The sequence below is a fragment of the Protopterus annectens genome, chromosome 2.part2, assembly GCF_019279795.1.
Source record: "Protopterus annectens isolate FY-2018-M chromosome 2.part2, PAN1.0, whole genome shotgun sequence".
In the NCBI taxonomy this organism is placed as follows: Eukaryota; Metazoa; Chordata; order Ceratodontiformes; family Protopteridae; genus Protopterus; species Protopterus annectens.
In genome coordinates this window covers 521,428,557-521,448,806 of record NC_056730.1, presented here as the reverse complement: position 1 = coordinate 521,448,806, position 20,250 = coordinate 521,428,557, and the positions used below count along the sequence as shown (strand labels likewise).

Below are 20,250 nucleotides of genomic sequence, written 5' to 3'. Positions count from 1 at the left end.
CAGGTGCGGTAATAAAAACATTATTTATTAGCAAAGGCATTTAACTAATGCCATCCGCGGTGATAGTACTGCCGTAGCGTTGTCGCCTCACAGTTAGACGTTGTCCTGTTCGATTCTCAGCGAGAGCGTCTTTTGTGTGGAGACATGCGTGAATGGGCGTATCTTCGTTGAAGGTTGTGCGTCAGGGCTAGCAACTCTGCACGTAAAAATCTCCTGCCAATCATTAGCGGACCGAAGTTCCGCTGTGGCGACCCGTAACCGGGAAAAGCCGGAAAACACAACTACACTTAACTAATACCGCAATTTGCATTTATAGCAGGGACGGCCAACGTCTAAGTCTGCGGGTGTGATTTTATATGATGAAATTCAGTGAAATAAATGCTGGAAATCCAGCTATTTCTTACAAACGTCTAGAACATAACACTGTGCAAAGCTCAGACACTGCCCAACCTTTCTTACGTATTATTTGTCTTTAACAACACCTTAGCATTTGCTATCGTAATGTGGCGTCAGAAACCGGAAAAGGAAGCGTATTCCTCCTACACTGTGTAGGCTTTTGAAAAAGTAACGAAAAACATTGTGATGTCCAGTGACAGGTTAGTTCGTAATAATTTTACAAAGTGTTTGTTGCTAAATGTTAGTCAGACAATACATTAAGCTTAAACTGTCTCCATACTTTTACCACTTGTTTGTGCTGAGTAGAGTTTTCTGGGGATGTACAGGTTCTGCAAAAGCCCTAGTTGGTGCCAGCACTATGACTGGGATGTGGCTTTTCAGTAATGAGTGAGTGTATTAATCCCTCTTTCGATAGACAGAGTTCACTTCATTGTTATGAAAATGTTGGGAGGAAGCAGCCTCGGGTGGTGTAACCACATAGAAAATGAGATCATTTTGAAAATCGATGCATTGTTGTGCACTGTTTAAAAATAGTTTTGATTTGCTTTATTGCCATACCTCTCAATATCTGAATGCAAGAAATCTGGACAAAGCCTGATCTACTGGTGGAATAAAGGCCCCAAAATTAGGGCAGCTTTTAAATATTGCTCTTATAAATAAAGTGCTGGAATAACAGGGTTTGTGTTAATGTGCATTTTCTGAAAGATATTAAATCTAAAATTCAAATGTATGTCATTATTTAGTGACTTCAGTCCTCAAGTCATCACAGAGATTTGTCAGAAAAAAACATACATTTTATGAGGTTCAGACTAAAAATATGAGGCAAAATTTTGGACATTGTGTGAAAATCTGGAGAGTTAAGAGGTATGCTGGCTGCACACTTGAGCATTTAGGTGCTGGTGATGATAGCTTGGAGAGGGATCTGGAAGTCACAGACTTTGATTAAAGTTACACAGTGGCTGTTTACTATATCATGCAGTCTTTCTCAAAGGGTTTTGCATTCTGATGCAATACATGGAACTGATGGCATAATCATCGATACCGCTGAACTGTACCCCATTGTGTGGAATGGTTCTCATTTTGAGAATTAAAGTTTATGTTCCACACTTTTCCTTACTGAAAGGATATGTCACACATTCACTATTAAGAATTTTTAAATTAGTATCCATACTATGTAATACTTCTTCTTTCGGCTTTTCCTGGTTAGGGGTCGCCACAGCAGATTACCTGTCCCTCATGATTGGCAGTGGAGTTTTACGGTGTCGAGTTGCCAGCCTGATGCCCAACCTTCCACAGAAGGCACACGCTCACACCTAGGGCCAGTTTAGAGTGTCCAGTCCACCTACAGCTTGTTCTTTGGGATGTGGGAGGAAACCGGAGCACCCGGAGGAAACCCACGCGACCACAGGGAGGACATGATACCATGTAATACTAAATTATATTAATTAATCAAAATAACTTTTACCCATAAAGTAACACATTTTAGTCATCTGTGAGCTTCCTAGTTGAAGTTGTCAGTAATTAGTAAGTGTTCTGCATTTTGCCCATTTGCTCCAGTTTATAAGAGGCAGTGGTCTTCATTTTGTAATAGGAAGGTTGAGACCTATGGACTTGTGAATTTTGTAGGTCACCACTGTGTTTGTCCTCCATCAGTGAAACATCTTGTATTTATTTTTGTCTCTCTCCTTTTTTTATTTCTTTAGTTTTGTACCATCTAGGAGCTCAGCTGTGGTATCCAGCAGTATCTGTTTTGAGATTATGATATCTTTGACAAATGGTGATACACCACCACAATTGTTAGTGGGTCTGAAGATGTGTAATTGAAGGAATGCTTGCATTGCTCTGAAACAATGTCTGTGTAACTAAACATATGTGGATGTATTCAAGTAATAGGAGAACCTAAAGTTTGGGCATTTTTTGTTAAGACTCATGGCTTTGAGTAGAGCCATGTTAATGTGTTCCAGATTAGAATTTACAGGTTGGAATGTCCATCAGATTAACTTTACTTAAAATAAAAAAGCACTAGTGGGTCATCAAAGGTTTTACCCTGAATGTGAAAGCCTTCATAAGAGAGTTGCAGACCATCTCTGGCAAAACAGGAAGGCTTGTCTGCTAGCTCATCCCAAGCTGACATACACTGGATGGGAAATAGAAACTACATCTCTGGGATTCCACCTGTGTCCTTGCTGGAAAGGGGCATCGGGTGCTGATTTGTCTATGTATGGGCTAAACTCTTGGCTAGGCTTATAAGGGCCAGTAGTCTAGTAACTTCCTATGATCCTGTTAGTCAGGATGGAAGGGCATAAGATGCCTTGTTACGTCCTGGACTAAGGCTCCAAAAAGACAGCTGTTATCCTACTCTAATCCAGCATGGTGATAGTGGTGTCCATATGCCTGACAACAAAGTCCTCTAATAATAAAACATTATCATTGTTCAATGCCATCTCAATGTTACTGTTGGTGGTAAGGGTGAAGATGAGTGTGCTGATGTGTGAACTAATGTCTGAGGTTTTGTAGGCTTTATCTTGGGAGTCTTGGGTAGTTCTCTTAACCTCAGCATAAGGTAGTTTAGTGGAAGTTCTCTGTGCTGTGTATGTGTGTGTGTTGTGCTTACTGAATATGTACTGAGATGAGAAGGTAGCTTCCAAGGTACATAAATTCTTACAACTCACATGTTGAATTTAGCAATGAAGTGTTTTTGGTAAGCATGAGGCAGTTACTAAATTGCCTCAAAATATCTGTTGATATCAGGCTGGCTAGAGAAAGGGCATAAACTGAGATTATATATTGGCCATTGCAGATGAAGGGGAATAACAAAACATGATATGTTGATAACTTATTTTTGTTGCAAGACAGAGGTGGTAAAATGGGATAGCGATAAAGGATAAAAGAATGAGTTGTGATTGCTGTAGTATTCACAAGTGCAAAAAAGAAATATAAAAGTGACAAATGTATGAGATCTGCGAAGTTGTCAGCAACATGTGGCAATTTTAAATTAAATAGCTTTACTCAGAATGTGAATGCGGTCTCTGTAACTAGGAAAAAAAAAACAATGAGCAACAGATAGTTCAACCCAGTAGATCCAGGTGCAGTAACTGTTCTAGCTGTAGGTAATCTGAGTAGTTTCAAGTGTTGTAAATGTAAAGGAAATAATTTCAGTGCTATATCAGTATATCCCTCAACCAAGTAATACAGTACATAATTTAGGTAATCCTCTACTTTCTACTGCAGAACTGTAGAGCAGTAACTTAAAATTACTTAACACTATAGTAATCAGTAACAAACAGAAATGCAACACCAATGATCAAAAAGTGCAATAAGTAACTGAGATAATAAATTAATTTTTTATATACCTAGTACTAGTAACAAGTAACACTGCAGTATTATCTTAAAATAATCCCAATCGTGATCAACAGTACTAAAGCAATAGGGTGTGGTAGTGCAGTGATATTTAAACTTAATACCATTACAGTCAGCAAAACAAAAGTGAACAGCAAGCAGCACACTACAAAAAAGATGAAATTGAGCAGTTTTATTTAAACTCTAACCCAACAGACAGCTGGGAAAATGTTAGTATCAGCAATGTCTCCAGAAGAAGTGCAATTTCTAGGACTCGGTGTAATTTAAATTTCATTTCGTCTTGGCCTCCATTCAGCTGTTTTACTTACACAGTTGTTCAGTTTGCTTATCAATCTCTGCATTTTTATAACTCTTGAATGGTTGGCAGTTAGTAAGTCCCATGGCCATTTACCAATCATCCAAGAAGCCTGCATCCCACACTTCAACCATTAAAATATTCCATAAGTAATCATCTAAAGTTTCACAGTTCAATTCTTACTACCTCCAAACTACTTGTTATGTGTGAAACATTTAACCTTATCAATTTTCTTAAGCTTTACTGGGCAACTGAGAGCATGGCCATTCTGCTCTGACTCATTGCTTATTCCATCATCAAATTGCTTGACTTCAGCTGCACGTTACATTTTTTTCCATCATCAATTGAAAGATGACCCCTTCTCTGTCTTGCATCCCCAAATCCTCAGGGAGTGAACTACTGCTGCTACTACTTTGGAATTTAGCAGTTTTAATTATTAAACTTGTAGCCTGACCCAAGGAGACACAAGTTCAGCAAAGGTTGTGAGACTTCCAAAATATTGTCTTCTAGCTATTACCCTTTTACTTCTTCTTTACTCTGCCATTTCTCTCTTCTTACCCCTAAGTAATGTGGATATTTCTGTGTAGCAGCTACCTTACTTAAGATCCAAGATTTGGTGAACATTTTAGTATGTATTGTCCTTTCACCTTTTAATATTCTGGGATGAATCCTATCATTCTTCACTGACTTATCCACCTTTATTTTCTTACAGTTTTTAGTGGCCCTTTTTTCTCCAGAGTAACTATGGGCACTAAACTTCAGTTTTTAGTGGCCCTTTTTTCTCCAGAGTAACTATGGGCACTAAACTTCACTTTTTGAAAATACACACAGTTTTGTGTTTTGCAAGTTAAAAAAGGAAGTGGGGGCTGAAAATCTATGTAGTTTTAGTTTTGAGTGTTTGTAGTGAAGCAAAATGTATTGAAAAATGTGACATGATATCAAGTATAAGTAAGAAGAGGCAACTACATAAGAGATCAGCCTAACAGTTGGAATGTACTTTCAAAATAAGTGTCATTTATGCTAGATTGGAGTAATATGTTTTCTGTCATAATGACCATTTTATCATGAAATGTAAATGGCCTAACAGGTGTAGACAAAAGACAGAGAATATTGAATTATGATGATACATGCAGTGTACAAATACCGAAATTGCAAGAGACATGTTTGAATAGACATGAGCATGTAAATTTGACAGAGGATTTCAGGATGTATATTCAGCAGAATGTTAAAAGGGGAGTAATGATACTGATTGCTGAGGAACTCTAGTGATGGAAGAGGGAAAAAATAATTGTAGATTTGTGGTACTAAAGGATTATTAGCAGGGAGGAGGATTATGCTGGCATGTGTTTATATTCCACTTAAAACTACTATTATGGAATTTGAGAATTTTGGGAAAAGTAGTATGCTTTCAGAAGGGAAGTATTATTTATGAGTGATGACTGGAACTTGATTTGCTATAGTGAGGATGTATCCGTGAGACCTAGAAGGGAAAATATAACATAAAAAGAGTAGCTTTCTGAAGAAATGTATGAGAATATTTGGTATGGAAGATGTGAATTCAGTGGTAGGAGCACAAGTTATAATTTTCATATTATTCCCCTAGGTACATGATACAGTAACTGGACAAGACTGGATTGAATTTCACAGGAGCATGTGTATTTAACTGTGTTTTGACACACATTTGATATCTGTTTCAGACGAAGCACCAATAAAAATTAAGATACGGGGCATGGTAATGAAGTGAAAATGAGACGGTCATTTTCCTAATTGTCTGTTAAAAGAGAAAAACTTAAGGAATAGGTAGTGGAAATGTTTAGAGGGTTTTTAGGGAAGACAGAAATATCTTCAGAAGGGATAACTAGTGAGTAGTACAAAATGAAATGAAGTTTAAAAACATGGTAAAAATAAAAAAAAGTTATGGGGAAAACATAAAAGGGATTATTTAGAGGGACTGGCAAAGTTTTAAGTATTACAGAATAAGAGGACCTTTGCAGAACAACAAAAGGAACAACTACAGAATGTTAAAGAGAAAGAGAGAAAATAAAGACAATATTTAGATAATATGCATGAATGTAGCAAGTTTTTTTTTTTAGCCCAATGTCTTGGGCAACTGAAAGTAGAAAGGGTCGTCACCAAACTTATATAGCCTGTGCAAAGAAAAATAACTAGATATCTTGTAAAATATAAAAGAGATAATTTGTAAATTGTTTGAAGTGTTGTATGACGCTGAAGAATGTAGGTAGCAAGAAAAGGCACACATGGAAATATTTATGGAAGACTTAAATATGCCAAGGTTAGAGAAAGGTGAGAGTGAACAGTAAACAGCTAAGCTAGGACGAGATGGGATAAAACAGTGATGTGTAATCAGTCAACATGGAAGTCTCTAGGAACAAACAGTATTCCACTGGAAGTTTGGAAGATGGGGGGTAAAAGGTGAATCTCTGTAAGGTTTTGTTTAGCAGTATTAAAAAAAAAAAAGGTGGGGGGAGTACCATCATTTTGAAAGAAAGCTGGGCTGTGTATTTCCCAAAGAGGGTAATGACCCTTGATTCAGCTTCATGCAGACCTATTTCAATTTTAAATCATGATTATAAAATGTTTATAACAATGCCATGTAAGAATGTGGCAAATGTGTTGCCAAAATTGAAAGATTTTGATCAGTGTGGTTTTGGGGAGGCAAATATTTAACAAGATTAATAGAACAGTGATGATCCAGAGGGAAGCTCCGTATAAGAAAACACTGGTATTGTTGATGGGTCTTGATGCAGAGAAAGCATTTGATAGTCAGCTGGGGATTTATGAGTAGAGCAGTCATAGCATTTGCATTCCCTGACAGAATAATGCTGTCAAGCAGGAGGATATATGAAAGGTTGGAGGAAAGAATTGAGGTAGGAAGGTTTATTTATTTCAGTTTGTTAACAAGGTAAGTGGATAGGTTGACAGAGCCTTTTTATTCACGACCTGAACACCATAGTGCAAAAGAAAATGTGCAGATTTTACAAGGACACAGTGAGCCATAGAGTTATGTATAACGAAAGCATTCTATTAAAAAGTGACAGTACTTTTGAATACTATTTACAATGTAAAATGCACAACATGTTTATTTTTACATTATATATAGTTAAGTTAGTCAGACACTGGTTCTTGATTTCTGTCTTCTCAAGTGAAGCTGCAACTACCACATGAGCTACAAAGAATAGCCTTCATCTTGGAAGTAAGAGCATTTGCTGTCCTTAAAATTGTTTTTTGGGTTACTTTTGAATAATTGAATTGTCTCTTATAGGTTCATAGGTAGGTACTAGGCTATTGGCCCTAGGGCCTATATAAGCCTAGCCAAATGATACCCTGGCTTTTGCCACCCAAGAAAATTATTTTCCTGTGCCCCTGTCAAGCAGAGCCACAGAGGTGATCCCCGGGGTGAATTTCCTATCTCCCATCCAATCATCAAGATTTTTCTTGAAGAGTGCTAATGAGAAGCTTTGTTTGATATAGATAGATAGTTTGTTCCAGAGTATGGGATGTCTCTGGGACAGGAATCTATCCCTCCAGCATGTTCTGTTTATTGTGGTGACAAGGTTTAGGTCTCTAGAGCGTGTAGCTCGGAGGGATTGGGATTTCTTTACATGGAGCATGTCTAACAGCTCTGGGATTGACATAGCTTTGTATGTTAGGCAGGATCGCGTCTGAGTAGGTGATATGCGACAGAGTAAAGCTGGAGTTTTTTGAGACTGTCTGTGTAGGGCATCTGTTTGAGGCCAGTAATCCTCTTTGTGAGGTATTTCTGTGGCCTTTCTGGTTGTTGTAGATGTCTTGTGAGGTACATATCAAAAGGGGCGTTGTACTCTATAATGGTTCTAATGAGTGATGAGTAGAGGGGAACAATGACCTCTTTTTTCCTGGATGAGAAACCTTTTGTGATGAGGTGTGCCACATAGAAGGATTTCCTGACTACTGTGGCGATGTGATTATCAAAGGAGAGACTACTGTCCACCTGTGTCCCAAGGTCTCTTATCACACTTTCGGTGTTAAGTAGACTACCGCCTATGTGGTAGTTCATGGGTACAGAATTTTTACCAAAAGGGATGACCATGCACTTTTTGGCATTGAGCTTGAGGCCATGGCTTTGACACCAGGCATCTGTCTCAGTGAGGCCCTTTTTGTAGTATGTCCACATCGTTAGGAGTTTTGATTATGGATCCTAGTTTGCAGTCATCTGCAAACTTTGTTAGCCAAAGACCTTCTGTGTTAGCCTGTACTTCAGAGAAGTAGATACCAAACAGGAGAGTACCTAGGACTGAACCCCGATACTCCACTTGTCACTGGTCTGAAGTTGGATTTAGAGTCTGCTACTTTCACAGTGTGGGTTCTGTCAGTGAGCCAGTTGGCAACCCATCTTGTGACATAGGGATATATACGTAGTTTAGTGAGTTTGTCTATAATTCCAGAGTGGGAGATGGTGTTGAAAGCCTTGGTGAGATCTAGGTAGGCTGTGTGAACCACTTTGCCCTCATCTATGGAGCTCTAGATAGGCTGTGTGAACCACCTTACCCTCATCTACGGCTTTGGTGACCATTTCTCCTAAACCTGATAGACTTCTTTAAAGCGATCTGCCTTTTACAAACCCAAACTGGGTAGGGTCCAGAGTTTGGAGATTACCAATGTCATTGTTTATAAGTTCCATGATGATACACTCCATAGCCTTCCAGACCAGGCTCGTCAGGCTAATGGGGCGGTAGTTCCCAGGGTCCGTGGTGGCTCCCCCTTTGTGGAATGGGATAACCGTTGCTATGCGCCATTCAGTGGGCACAAAGCCTGAGGTGAGGCTATGATTGAACATGGTACTTAGGTGGGGTGCCAGTTCATTCTGTAGTTCATGTAGAATGCAGTGTGGGATGTTGTCAGGTCCCATGGATGCTGTGTTCTTGGCTTTGGATAGTGTGTTTTTTACCTGTGCAGCCATGATTACAGGTACTTTGCATTCTTCCGGTATAGAGATGGGCCCTTTAGGGGATGAGAGAGGGTAAAGTTAGCACTGAACCTATCTGCCAGGATGTTGGCAATATCAGTTGGTTCTGTATATTTAGTGCCATTGTGCTGTAACTCAGAGCAGATCTGAGTGTTGCCATTGAGATTCTTGACATAGCTATAGAATGCTTTGTGGTTGTTTTTAGAATCATTGGTGATTTTGTTTTTGTAACTAGCTTTGGAAGATTTTATGAGGGATCTCAGCTTCTTACTGAGGCTGACCATGGAGTTTCTCCAATCATGGGATTTTACTTTTTTTTTTTTTTTTTGCAACAGTTTCTTTCTTCTGTTGTAATGTTTTATAGCAGGGGACCACCAGATTGGCTTCCTTTTTTTGGAGGATAGAATCTTGTTTCTTTTGGGGATTGCACGATCCGTGCACTCGTGTAAGTGCTTATAAAGTGCAATTGTATAGGATTCAGCAGTCGTATCTCTATTGTCCGTCAGCATGGGTGTCATGAAGTTTGCCACTTCTGTCTTAAGAAGCGTGAAGTTGGCTTTGGAGAAATTCTTTTACGGTGGTTTCCCTACTGGGGGTTGGGGGAGGGATGTAGATGTCTAGGGTGATTTGCTTGTGGTCAGATCTGACCAACGAGGAATTGACCTCTGGTGTGGAACACCGGTTGCCCATGTTGGTAATGACCAGGTGTAGGATATTGCTGCCCCTGGTGTTGGTGTGGATAAGTTGATCCAAGGCATTGGAATTTATGAATTCCAGAAAACATTGAGCACAAGAGTTGGCACGTGAGTAGTTTTCCCAGTTAATGGTGGGGTAGTTGAAATCGCCCATTATTAGGGTGTTAGTTTGTACCCTAATATTTTTCACTGTTTCAACTAATGAGGAGTGGTAATCCTGGGGCATGGTGGGGGATCTCTAGCAAGCTACAATTTGCATTGCAATCTCTTTCACAGAGTTAGTTGCACTTGGATAATCTCAGATGCATTATGCTGAGCAACTAGCCTGGAGGTGTTTATATTCTTAATGAATATGGACACGCCGCCGCCTTTATTGCTTTGGTCCAGGTTAGGTGGCCGAAAGGTGTAGTATGAATTATAGCCTGGTAATGCAGGGGTGCTCTCTGGAGCCTTGAACCAGGTCTTTGTCACTGCACAGATGTCAACGTTCTCCATTTTAAGAAGTGCCTCAAGTGAGTGCATTTTGAGGTTTAGACTTCTAGCATTAAGTAGCATTACCCTCAGATTTTGCTTGCTTGTACCTGTTATGGTGGTGAATTTGTCATTTGAATCTTGCCTAAAAAAGGAACTATAGGGGTGGCAAGAGCCTTAGCCAGTATCCATAATCCCAAGGGCTACATGTGCAGGCCATCTCTGGCAAAGCATCTTGGTTTGTCGATCATGTCATCCCAGGCAGACAGATACTGGATCCCCTTAGAATGACACCAGAAGCGTAGCCAATTGTTGAAGTCAATCATTTTGTCCTTGTACTGTGGTATAATTCTGGGTGATGGCAAGATGCTACTCAGGGCTAGGGTCATACCTGCCTGGGCTACAAGATCAGAAAGCTCCTCCATGTCTCTTTTTTCATGTAGTCCAGGGAGGTACGTCTCAGGTCATTCACACCAACATGGACAATGACAGAGTCATATTTGTACTTGCTGTGTAGTGACCTGACTGCATGCGTTATATGGCGGAGCCTGGCACCTGATGGGCAACTGACAGTAACTTTCTCCTTGTTTAGCCTGGTGAGTGGGACATCAGTGTGCCTGACTAGAGTCACCTATGACTAGAGGGTTGGGTACGTTGTTATGCCTTATGGATTGTGATTGAGTGGCACACTGAGTTTGTGGGCTATGTGTCATTTGGGTTGTGTTGGGGGGTGGAGGTTGCTTGCGTTTCTGCTTTGGAAGTCCCTGTTGCTTGGGTAGATTTTTTTGAGAGCCTCTGCGAATGTAGATGTGTGTGTGTTTTGGTGGTGTAGGTTTTGAGGGACTATGTGATGAGTGTGGTGTGGTGCAAGTGTTTACCTTCTCCTCTTGACTGTCTAGTCCAGTCTTGGGTGAAGAGAGCTTTGCTTCCAGTTTGGTTATATAAGTGCATCTCTGACAGGTTGTAGTGTTGGGTGGTAGGAGGATAGGGTTGTCTGTGTACATGAGGCAATTGCTGCATTGCCCCAAGATGCCCAGATTCATCAGGTAGACAGGAGAAAACACCGGGAGCTGACCCTTAGACATGGCTGGATAGGTGCTTATTTATTAAGTACTAAAAACTTTTTTCCTCTAGACAAGTAAGGAAAGTTGAGTGCTGTAGTAAGTTGTAACTTATTTAGTGCTTATAATGAGTTCTGAACAAGTGCTGAGCTCAAAGAAACAGATTTGAATACTGAAACTAGAAAACTGGCTAGTTCTAAGAAACAAAATTAAGCTAGAAGGCTTCCATCCAACACAGAAAGGATAGTAGGGGCGGGCAACTGCAAAGCCAACAAGTATAAAAACAGGATGCCAAAAGGGGGGGAGGGTGGAAAACAAAAATCAGAACAAACAAACTCAACCAGATGCTTAACAATTGTAGAAAATTCTACTTAATACCTCACACACAGTAAGTTAAAATAAGTGCTATAAATAACTCAGAAATAAGCAAAAAACAGGATACTTAATATTATATATCACAGATTAGTTAGCTTAGCGCCCTTGGTCCAATTAGCTCAGTGTGAAATGGCAGAAACAGTCACAAGTTAACTTCTTAAGTAACAAAGTTGAAACCTGAAACAACTTTAAAAAAAGAGGTGCTTACTCCAATGACTACAAACAATTCACTCTCACTGAAATGCTATACTGGCTTTGGCTAAGCTATGATGGCCTGGGACATGTGCTCAGACGCACAGCCTCTACTAACAAACTAGGCCCAAAACACAAGCCTGAATATGGACAATGCTACACTACCAACGCTACTTGGGTAGAAAAAAAAATGCAGAAATGTTTAAACAGATAAAGGATCAAGGAGACTGTAGAGAATGCTTTTAAATGCTAACAAGTTATGTGATACATTCCTAGCAGGAAATCAGAACAAACAAACCCAACCAGATGCTTAACAATTGTAGAAAATTCTACTCAATACCTCACACACAGTGAGTAAAATAAAAGTGCTATAAATAACTCAGAAATAAGCAAAAAACAGGATACTTAATGTTATATATCACAGATTAGGTAGCTTAGAGCCCTTCCTCCGACTTCCTATGATTAGCTCAGTGCGAAAGTTCTTGTTTCACTTCTGCAAGGAGACTTCCCAAGTTCAGGACCTATCTTAGAAAAACCTTTTTCCAACTGCGGATGTTTTAAAACAAGGTCTGTTGAGGGTAAGAGCATATTCCAGGCTGTCTCTGAGCAAGTTGTTTGGCTGTTTATTTGTAATTATGTTTTCATGGAACAGTGACCTATTTTTAATAGTTGGTGAGCCAAGTAGAAATGCGGCTCTTTGTTTACGAGCAGCAATAGCAATATTCAGCAAGAAGAACAAATCTACAGATTTTATTTATATTAGTTTGAATTTTCATTGTATTTGTGCTTTATTTAAAGGTTGTAATAGGGAGTCCTTATTTGAGTTGCAGTTAAGCACATGGAACATTTTGAGACAGTTTCTAGACTTTTCAGAATATGAAACTAATAAAGATAAAACAAAAGGTATAGCAATAAAGCTATGTACCCACTCATGAATTGGTTCAGCAGTACTATATTTATGATGGTATGATAAGATTAAGTGTTTAGGTGTGTGAATTAAAAAGAGTTCTGCTGTGGCAGCTAAGGATATGTAGGAAGAGACTAAAATATAATACAAAAACTGAAAAGCTGGAAGCTCTTGATTATGGATATAAATAGTAAGATACAACTAGTGAAAATGTTTTAGTTCCTTTAGTTTTATAAACAGGTCAGGTATATTTTAATGAACTAGAGAAGTTGTTGACATTAATAAATAAAGACATGTAGGAATTTATTTGGGAGGAGAAGAGGGTAAAATTTAAGTGGCATAAATTGATTCACCTCTTGGAAGGAGTGGTTTAGGAGTATCTGATTTGAAGTGATACTTTAGAGCTGCGCAGGTGAGGCTCGTATACATAACACAAGTGGAAATTAAAGTACATAAAGACAATGATGAAACTTGGAGGAAGTTTTAGAAGGAAGGATAGAGTAAGATTTTGGATGCAGCTCCTTTAAGGAGAATAGCAACCATACAGAATATTATTTTCATAATATAGCAGAAAATATTCTAAGAACTAAGCCGACATGGGAATGGAGAAAGGAGATTTTACCAATAGGAATGGCTGCAAGTGGCGGTATGCATGATAGGCAAGAGGTATCTGGAATTTACTGGAGAAAATTAGCAAAGGAACCAAGGTGTTGGGAGCAAATAACTTTGGAGTGGAAAGATAATATAGTGGGTTGAGGCCAAGCTGAAGTTTGGACTGCAGGTTTATTTGTTTATGCATTTATTATTTATTTATATATTTTTTAACTGGGTAGTACACTGAATTATATTGACCAATTTATAGGCTCATCCCAGTTGAAATACAAAACATTTCACAAACAAAAAATACAGAAATTTAAGCAACAACAGAGTAGTTCAGACTAATTACATAGAAAATAGTGTGTATATATAGTCCAGTGAACAAGCACAGTGCAATGTACAATCAAGCAGAGTGTAATGTACAGTTTATACAATCTCTTCTAAAGTGGCTCAATGTTCAGTGAATCTGGAGAGAGAAGAGACTCGTAATGGAGATAAGTGAAATGTCCTGTGTTGAAGCAGGAGCAGTTGGCAAGGAAGAAGTGCTTTTTGAGTTGCATTCTGAATTTGGAATAAGTGATGATTTCCTTAATGTTGATGGTCAGAGCTTGCCAAAGAGTAGGTGCCCGAGAGGAAAAAGCATGTACAGTTCTGTGGAGTTTGGCTTTAATGGTAATGAGAGTTAGTATGGCATGTAAGTAGTGTCTCAGACTGTAAGAAGGTTTTTTTTCTTGAAGTCTAACTGCAAAGGGCGTAAATGTGTGGAGTTGGAGTAGTTTTGTTTAGTTAAGATCTTAAAAGACGATTAGAGCTTTGTTTTATGGGTAACTATTTGGCTTTTTCTAGGGTGGTACAGTCATGCTTACAGAGAGATGTTTGTAATGAATCACAGATGCTGGCAATGAATCGCAGATGCTGTTTAGAGGTAGCCTAGAGTGTGGCAATGTCTTTCTTTGAGGCAGAAGCAGAAAAATTGGGAGCCCATATTCAAACTGAGAAAAGAGAACTCCTTTGCCCATGACTGTTCTGGCTGTTTGGGATGGAAAAGGGAAGATCTTTTTGGCCCAGAAGAGGAGGGAATTTATTTTGACTCTCATTTTGTCTATATGGAAATGGAAGTTTAGTGACTGATCAAGCCATGGTCCTAGATATTTGAAGGTGGAGGTTGTCTCTATGGAATGGTTGTGTAGGTCAAAGGTAGTTAGAGAGTCAGGTGCTTGGTGAATTTTCTGTGGAGTTCCAAAAAGCATACTTTTGGTCTTGGTGGGGATGAGAAATAGTTTATGGTTTATGAGCCATTGGTGAAACTCGCGCAAGTCTAACTGGAGATGGCATTAAATTCTGGTGTGAGTGACCTGATCACAAAGTGACCATTTTATCAGCTGAGAGGATAAGTGGGCATTGGGGAAGTTATAAAGAAGTTAGTTAATGAGTATGGAGATGAGGAGGGAGGCCATGAATGGGTCATTGTGGTACACCTTTGGTAATGGGTGCAGATTCTGATTGGGAGGATCCTATTGTAACTCTGAATTGTCTGTTTATTAAGGAAGATTTTACACCAGGGAGCCAAATCTGGACTGATACCAATTCCAATTAATTGGAAAAGATAGTGGTCAGTGAGGTCAAATACCTTTGTCAGGTCTATAAATATGGCATCTGTAAGGAGGCCAATATCGGAGTGTGGCAAGATATCATCTGTTAGGGACCAGAGTGCTGACATTGCACTTTGTTCAGGCCAGAATCCATGTTGTTTGGAAGAGAGCAGGTAGTACTGCCTGATACAGAGGGAAAGTTGAGTGTAGACTAACTTTTCAAGAAATTTGCCCAGAATTGGGAGGATGAGTACTGGACAGAAGTGAGAGGTGTCTTTCGGGTTGGTTTGCTTTGGGAGGGGTTAAATTAGAGCAGTTTTCCAAATCTGTAGTATGATGTTTTGTGTGAGAAGGACTATATAGATTCTCTCTGCAGCGATGTATCATGAGGAGGTTTTCTTCTGCAAATAGATTAACCTCTTTTTAAAAGTGTTTGCGGGAATGTAAAAGGGTAGTTTGTTTCTTTGGAGATGTATTTTGTACCTTCTGATGGACTTCGTGGCTAGGTTATGCAGATATAACGGAAGTACGGTTGTCAGTTGTGGGGTCTTTCTATTTTTGCCATGCTTCATCCCTTAGAGTTAAAAAGGTGTTTGGAGTTCAGCGGATAGACATTCAGTTTTGGTGTTTTTTTTAAAGCATGTGGATAAGTGGGAAGAATTTGTCTTGCAGCTGGAGAAGAAAGTTGGTTAGGCTTACAGCTGCTGCATTAGGGTCACATAAGGAGATAATATTATTCCAGTTGTGGGCTGTGAAAAAAGTTCTGGGTTTGTCTATATTTGTGCAACTTTGGTTTCTGAAGTCTTTTAATATTGTTGGTAGTTGATAGGATGGTTGACAGTTGTAAAGGTGATTGGGTACTGGTTGCTTAGTGATGGTGGCAGAATATTTTTTCTGTAGATGGAGTTTGGTATGTTTGTAATAATCAGGTCTATTTTGGAGTATTTGGTGCACTTGTGATTAAGTCTTGCTGGCTGTTTTATGAGATGGAGACCTAGGTCTGCTACAAAAGTACCCATGTCAGATGAGAGTGCTAAGATAGTTAAGACTGAAATTACTTAGAATGATTATTATTATTTTTGTGACCGCAATAAAAATCCACAGCAGCCAAGGAAGAGGTAAAGGTCCACAGTGGTAAAATATACCATAAATGATGAGAACAAAACCCACTGGAGCCACCACGACAGGTTAAAGCTTTATTTAAAACACAGATAAATTCTTTTGAGCATTAGCTCTTTGTCAGATCTAAAAATCAGTTAAAAACAGCCATATTTAAACAAATAAAGCTTTAACTGGTCATGGTGGCTCCAGTGGGTTTTCTTGTCATTATTTTTGTGACAGCTTTTAAGGATGTTAGTGATGTGATTTTTATTTACGGAAGCATGGGATAGTGATCAGGAGTGTTTTGCCTTTGAGTTGGAAATTTTAGGAGATTCTATTTGGACTAGAGCCTGAGGAGGAGTTTCCTTGGGCATTGACTTTTGGGTTTAGATTATTTCTGTACAGCCTTCACCTGATTGTTTGCCTGGTGTGGCATAATTGACATACTTGGAGGTTAGAAAGTGTTGGAAGTTGGAGGAGGTCTCCGCTGTTTGGGTAAATTTTTATAGGGAGCCTCCACGAAGGTGGGTGTGTGGTTTGTGTTTTTATGTGATGGCAGTGTTGGTGTGTGCTTTGGAGGGCTGTGTTCCATGTGGTGTGGTGCAAGTGTTGACTGTTATTTTTTTTGCCCACAGAGACTAGAATTAAGCATTTTTTAAATGTAAAGGCTAATTGTCAAACAAGGTGTGCTGTGTTTGTGATCACTTCTTTTTTGAGAAAACTGAGCATTCTCTGTACGTCTGTATTAAATAACACTTAAAAGTATTGCTTTCTGTACTGCATCCTCCTTTATAATGTGGTTTAATTTATTAGCAGCTTTAAGACGCAAATTTACTCAGTGCAAACAATTAAAACTCTCTTGTCATTTTACTGCATTGGACCAAACTTTCAGTGACTTGTACATTTAATAATATACACACACTGGTTTTCAGTCTGTTCAGTCATCTTGTATCCACACTAGCATAAATATATGAATGCCTAATCTCTCAAATAGGAGCTTTCTTGACTTTCATCTTCCACTTCTCTGGCATTCTTGAGTATCTCTGAACTGAACTGTTGCTGTCTGCAGTTATTTGTCTGACAAACAACAGCATTTTTTTCATCCAGTCTTTCAAAAGTTAACACTTTCCCATCCTAAAACACATCCACAACAGCTTCAGATTACTCAGTTTGCACTCTTATTGTATCCACAAATCTCAGTCTGCTCTTCTTTGCCCCTTCGAAATAATCATGCGCCAAAAAGCCATGTATTCTTGTTACCAGCAACTTCCATCCTGGTTGCCACAATTACTGTTCCTTCTCATAACAAATCAAATGTTCTTTTAAGTTTTTTTCCCATAATTGTTTTTCTGAGTCTGATAAAACCATATGTATGTTTCACCATTGCTATTCACAGTGAGTTTTCCCTGAATCTAATTTTCTCTGCCATCTTGTTTTTCACATATTCTTTCATATTTTTTTAATTCTGTACAGTCTTAAATTTCGCTTTTTTTGTTGTGACCTGTACTGTAATTATTAGCCATTCAACTTGCTTTACTTTTTTAGCTGCTTTATCTCAGACTATCCATTGGTTGTGCAAGAACACCACTTCTGTTTCCATAAGCATTCAATCCATGCATGTCAGACATTCCAGACAAATTCTAAAGGTCATTTCATATAGTTTGCAAACTGTTTTTACCTCAGGGCACACATAAACTCAGCACTTTTTAACTTCCTAATCACAGGTCATATAACACCTCGGTAAAGTCCGACTGGACCAGGAGCCCGTTTTAGGAGGAGGCCCAGGGAGAAAAGCTCCACAAGCAGTACAGTTAGTACATTGTGAGACACAGCATTAGTTCACTCTACAGCACTATTAAGACAATAATAATAATAATACAATTATATTTACAATTGCCTAAGACAGTTATGGATAAAATGATCCACAGAAGCATAGTTGGACTTCAGATGGGATAAATTAGCCTAGAACACAGTTTCCTATAAGCAGTGTTGGCAAGGTTGCAAGCATGGGATTAATACAAGGAATATTTAGTTGGGGTGGGATCAGGGAGAAATTGTGGCAATAGAGATGCAAGTTACCTGGATGGGTAGAGGAGAGTAAGGAGTGAGTTTAGGAGGATTAGCCTGTGGTAAGGCAGGAGCAGAGCCAGTGGTTAGTAGGTAGTTTAATAGTAGTAGTTTGAACTCGTGACAGTGTGGGTTTTTAGTTATTGCAGGGGTGAGTGTATTCCATAATCTAGTAATTTTACTGGAGTAGAGGCAGTCACCATTATAGTTATTAGATTTGGTGACCCTTTAGTGTAAAATTATTGGAGGATCTCTGGTTCATGGGGTTAGGGTTTGGTTGGACGAGATTGGAGAGGGATGGACAATTGGTGGGAAGGTTAATAATTTTATGGATGGATTGATGGTTGAGAAACAGAAGGTTAGGGAGTTCTAGCCATTTAGTTGAGTGAGCACTGTACAGTGGTGAGTCCTGTGTGGGCCATTCAATGCAAATTTAGTAATTATGTGATAGCAGGATTCTAGGTTATTCAAGTCCGACTTGCGAAGGTTGGTTAATATGTGGGAGCTGTAAAGGAGGGGTGAAAGTAGGTGTGAACGGGCTGTGGCAAGCCTGACATTGTGGGTCAAGAATGGTTTGGTTTGGCCCTATATAAGATGCCAAGCTTTATGTGAACTTTTTTGATTGTTAAAGAGACATGTTTTTCAAAGGTAAGATTCTCCTCAATTGTGACCCCTAGTAGTTTAGTATGAGTTGTTGGTTCGATCTTAGTGCCATTTGAGGAGAAAATAGATAGAGTGGCATTCCAAGGTTTGGATTTCTTATTTTTGAAGATTATAAGTTTGGTTTTATTTGGGTTAGTAAAAACAAAATGAAAACTCCAGTAAAGCTAGAACTTCCACTGAGTGACCTCCCAAACCACTTGTATCAGAGGCACATGGGATTTATGCAAATTTTCCTTATGAGCATCAGGTGTTTCAGCTAATTTGTGATTCTGAATGCCCCATGACTTGTTTTGTCATTTTAATGGACAATTTCAGGCCAATAAAGCCAAACCCCACTAGCTGTGGATATGCATATTTCAACCTTGTTATGACCTCATCAGCACAGCATAAGCAGAGTGTTTGACTAAGCATTAGAAACACAGGGCTACTGCCACAATATCTCAAATAACAAACTAAAACAATGAGTGAGAAGGTCCTATGCAAATGATTCTTATGAACCTCATCAGCACAGCACAAGCACAGTGCATTAGAAACACAGGGCTGTTATACCCAGCTGATGTCCATTATCATTAGGGTCACTGCAACAATATCCCAAATAAAAAACTAAAACATTTCACCTCACTCATTGTTTTAGTTTGTTATTTGGGATATTGTTGCAGTGACCTTAATGATAATGGACATCAGCTGGGTGTAACAGCCCTGTGTTTCTAATGCTTAGTCAAACACTCTGCTTGTGCTGTGCTGATGAGGTCATAACAAGGCTGAAATATGCATATCCACAGCTAGTGGGGTTTGGCTTTATTGGCCTGAAATTGTCCATTAAAACGACGAAACAAGTCTTGGGCATTCAGAATCGCCAATTAGCTGAAACACCTGATGTTCATAACGATCATTTGCATGTATCCCATGTGCCTCTGATACAAGAGGCTTGGGAGGTCACTCAGTGGAAGTTCTAACTTTGCTGGAGTTTTCATTTTGTTTTTACTGATTGTTTTTTTTTTTTTTTTCAGTGACCTTCTCACTCATTGTTTTATTTGGGTTAAGAATTAGTTGATGATCTGTGAAGTATTGTTCTGTGCTAGTGAAGGATGATTGCATTTTTATTTGTAGTTCTTGTGGTGTTGGGGCAGAGCATATAAGGGTAGCGCCATCTGAGTATTGGATAATCATGGCTAGTTTAGCTGTTGTGCTGAGATCATTTGTGAATAGGATGAAGAGGAGAGGACCTAGTATTGAGCCTTGGGGGATACCTACTGAAATGGGGAGAAGGGGGGAGTGAGTATTTTGCCATTTGCTAGCCTGCTGCCTATTAGAAAGATAGCTGAGGAACCATGACAGAGAAAGTGGGTCGAGTCTGTAGTTAGAGTGACTCATCGAGTAAAAGTTGGTGGGAAACCGTGTTGAAGGCTTTAGACCTGTCCAGAAAGATGGAGGAAACTGGCCTTCATTTGGAAGCTGATGAATGGTGTTTGTAAAAGAGATTAGGGCAGTGGAAGTACTCTGTTTGGGTCT

The 20,250-nt window shown here is 39.2% G+C and overlaps 1 protein-coding gene across 1 annotated transcript in view; it reads left to right on the top strand.

The window, feature by feature from the left end:
- The first annotated feature begins 252 nt into the window (after positions 1-252).
- LOC122795691 overlaps positions 253-20,250 on the top strand; it is a 126,087-nt gene continuing 106,089 nt past the window's right edge. The window contains exon 1 of the mRNA XM_044063987.1: positions 253-596. The gene's annotated coding sequence lies outside the window, so the exon portion shown is untranslated. The remainder of the gene's footprint in view (positions 597-20,250) is intronic.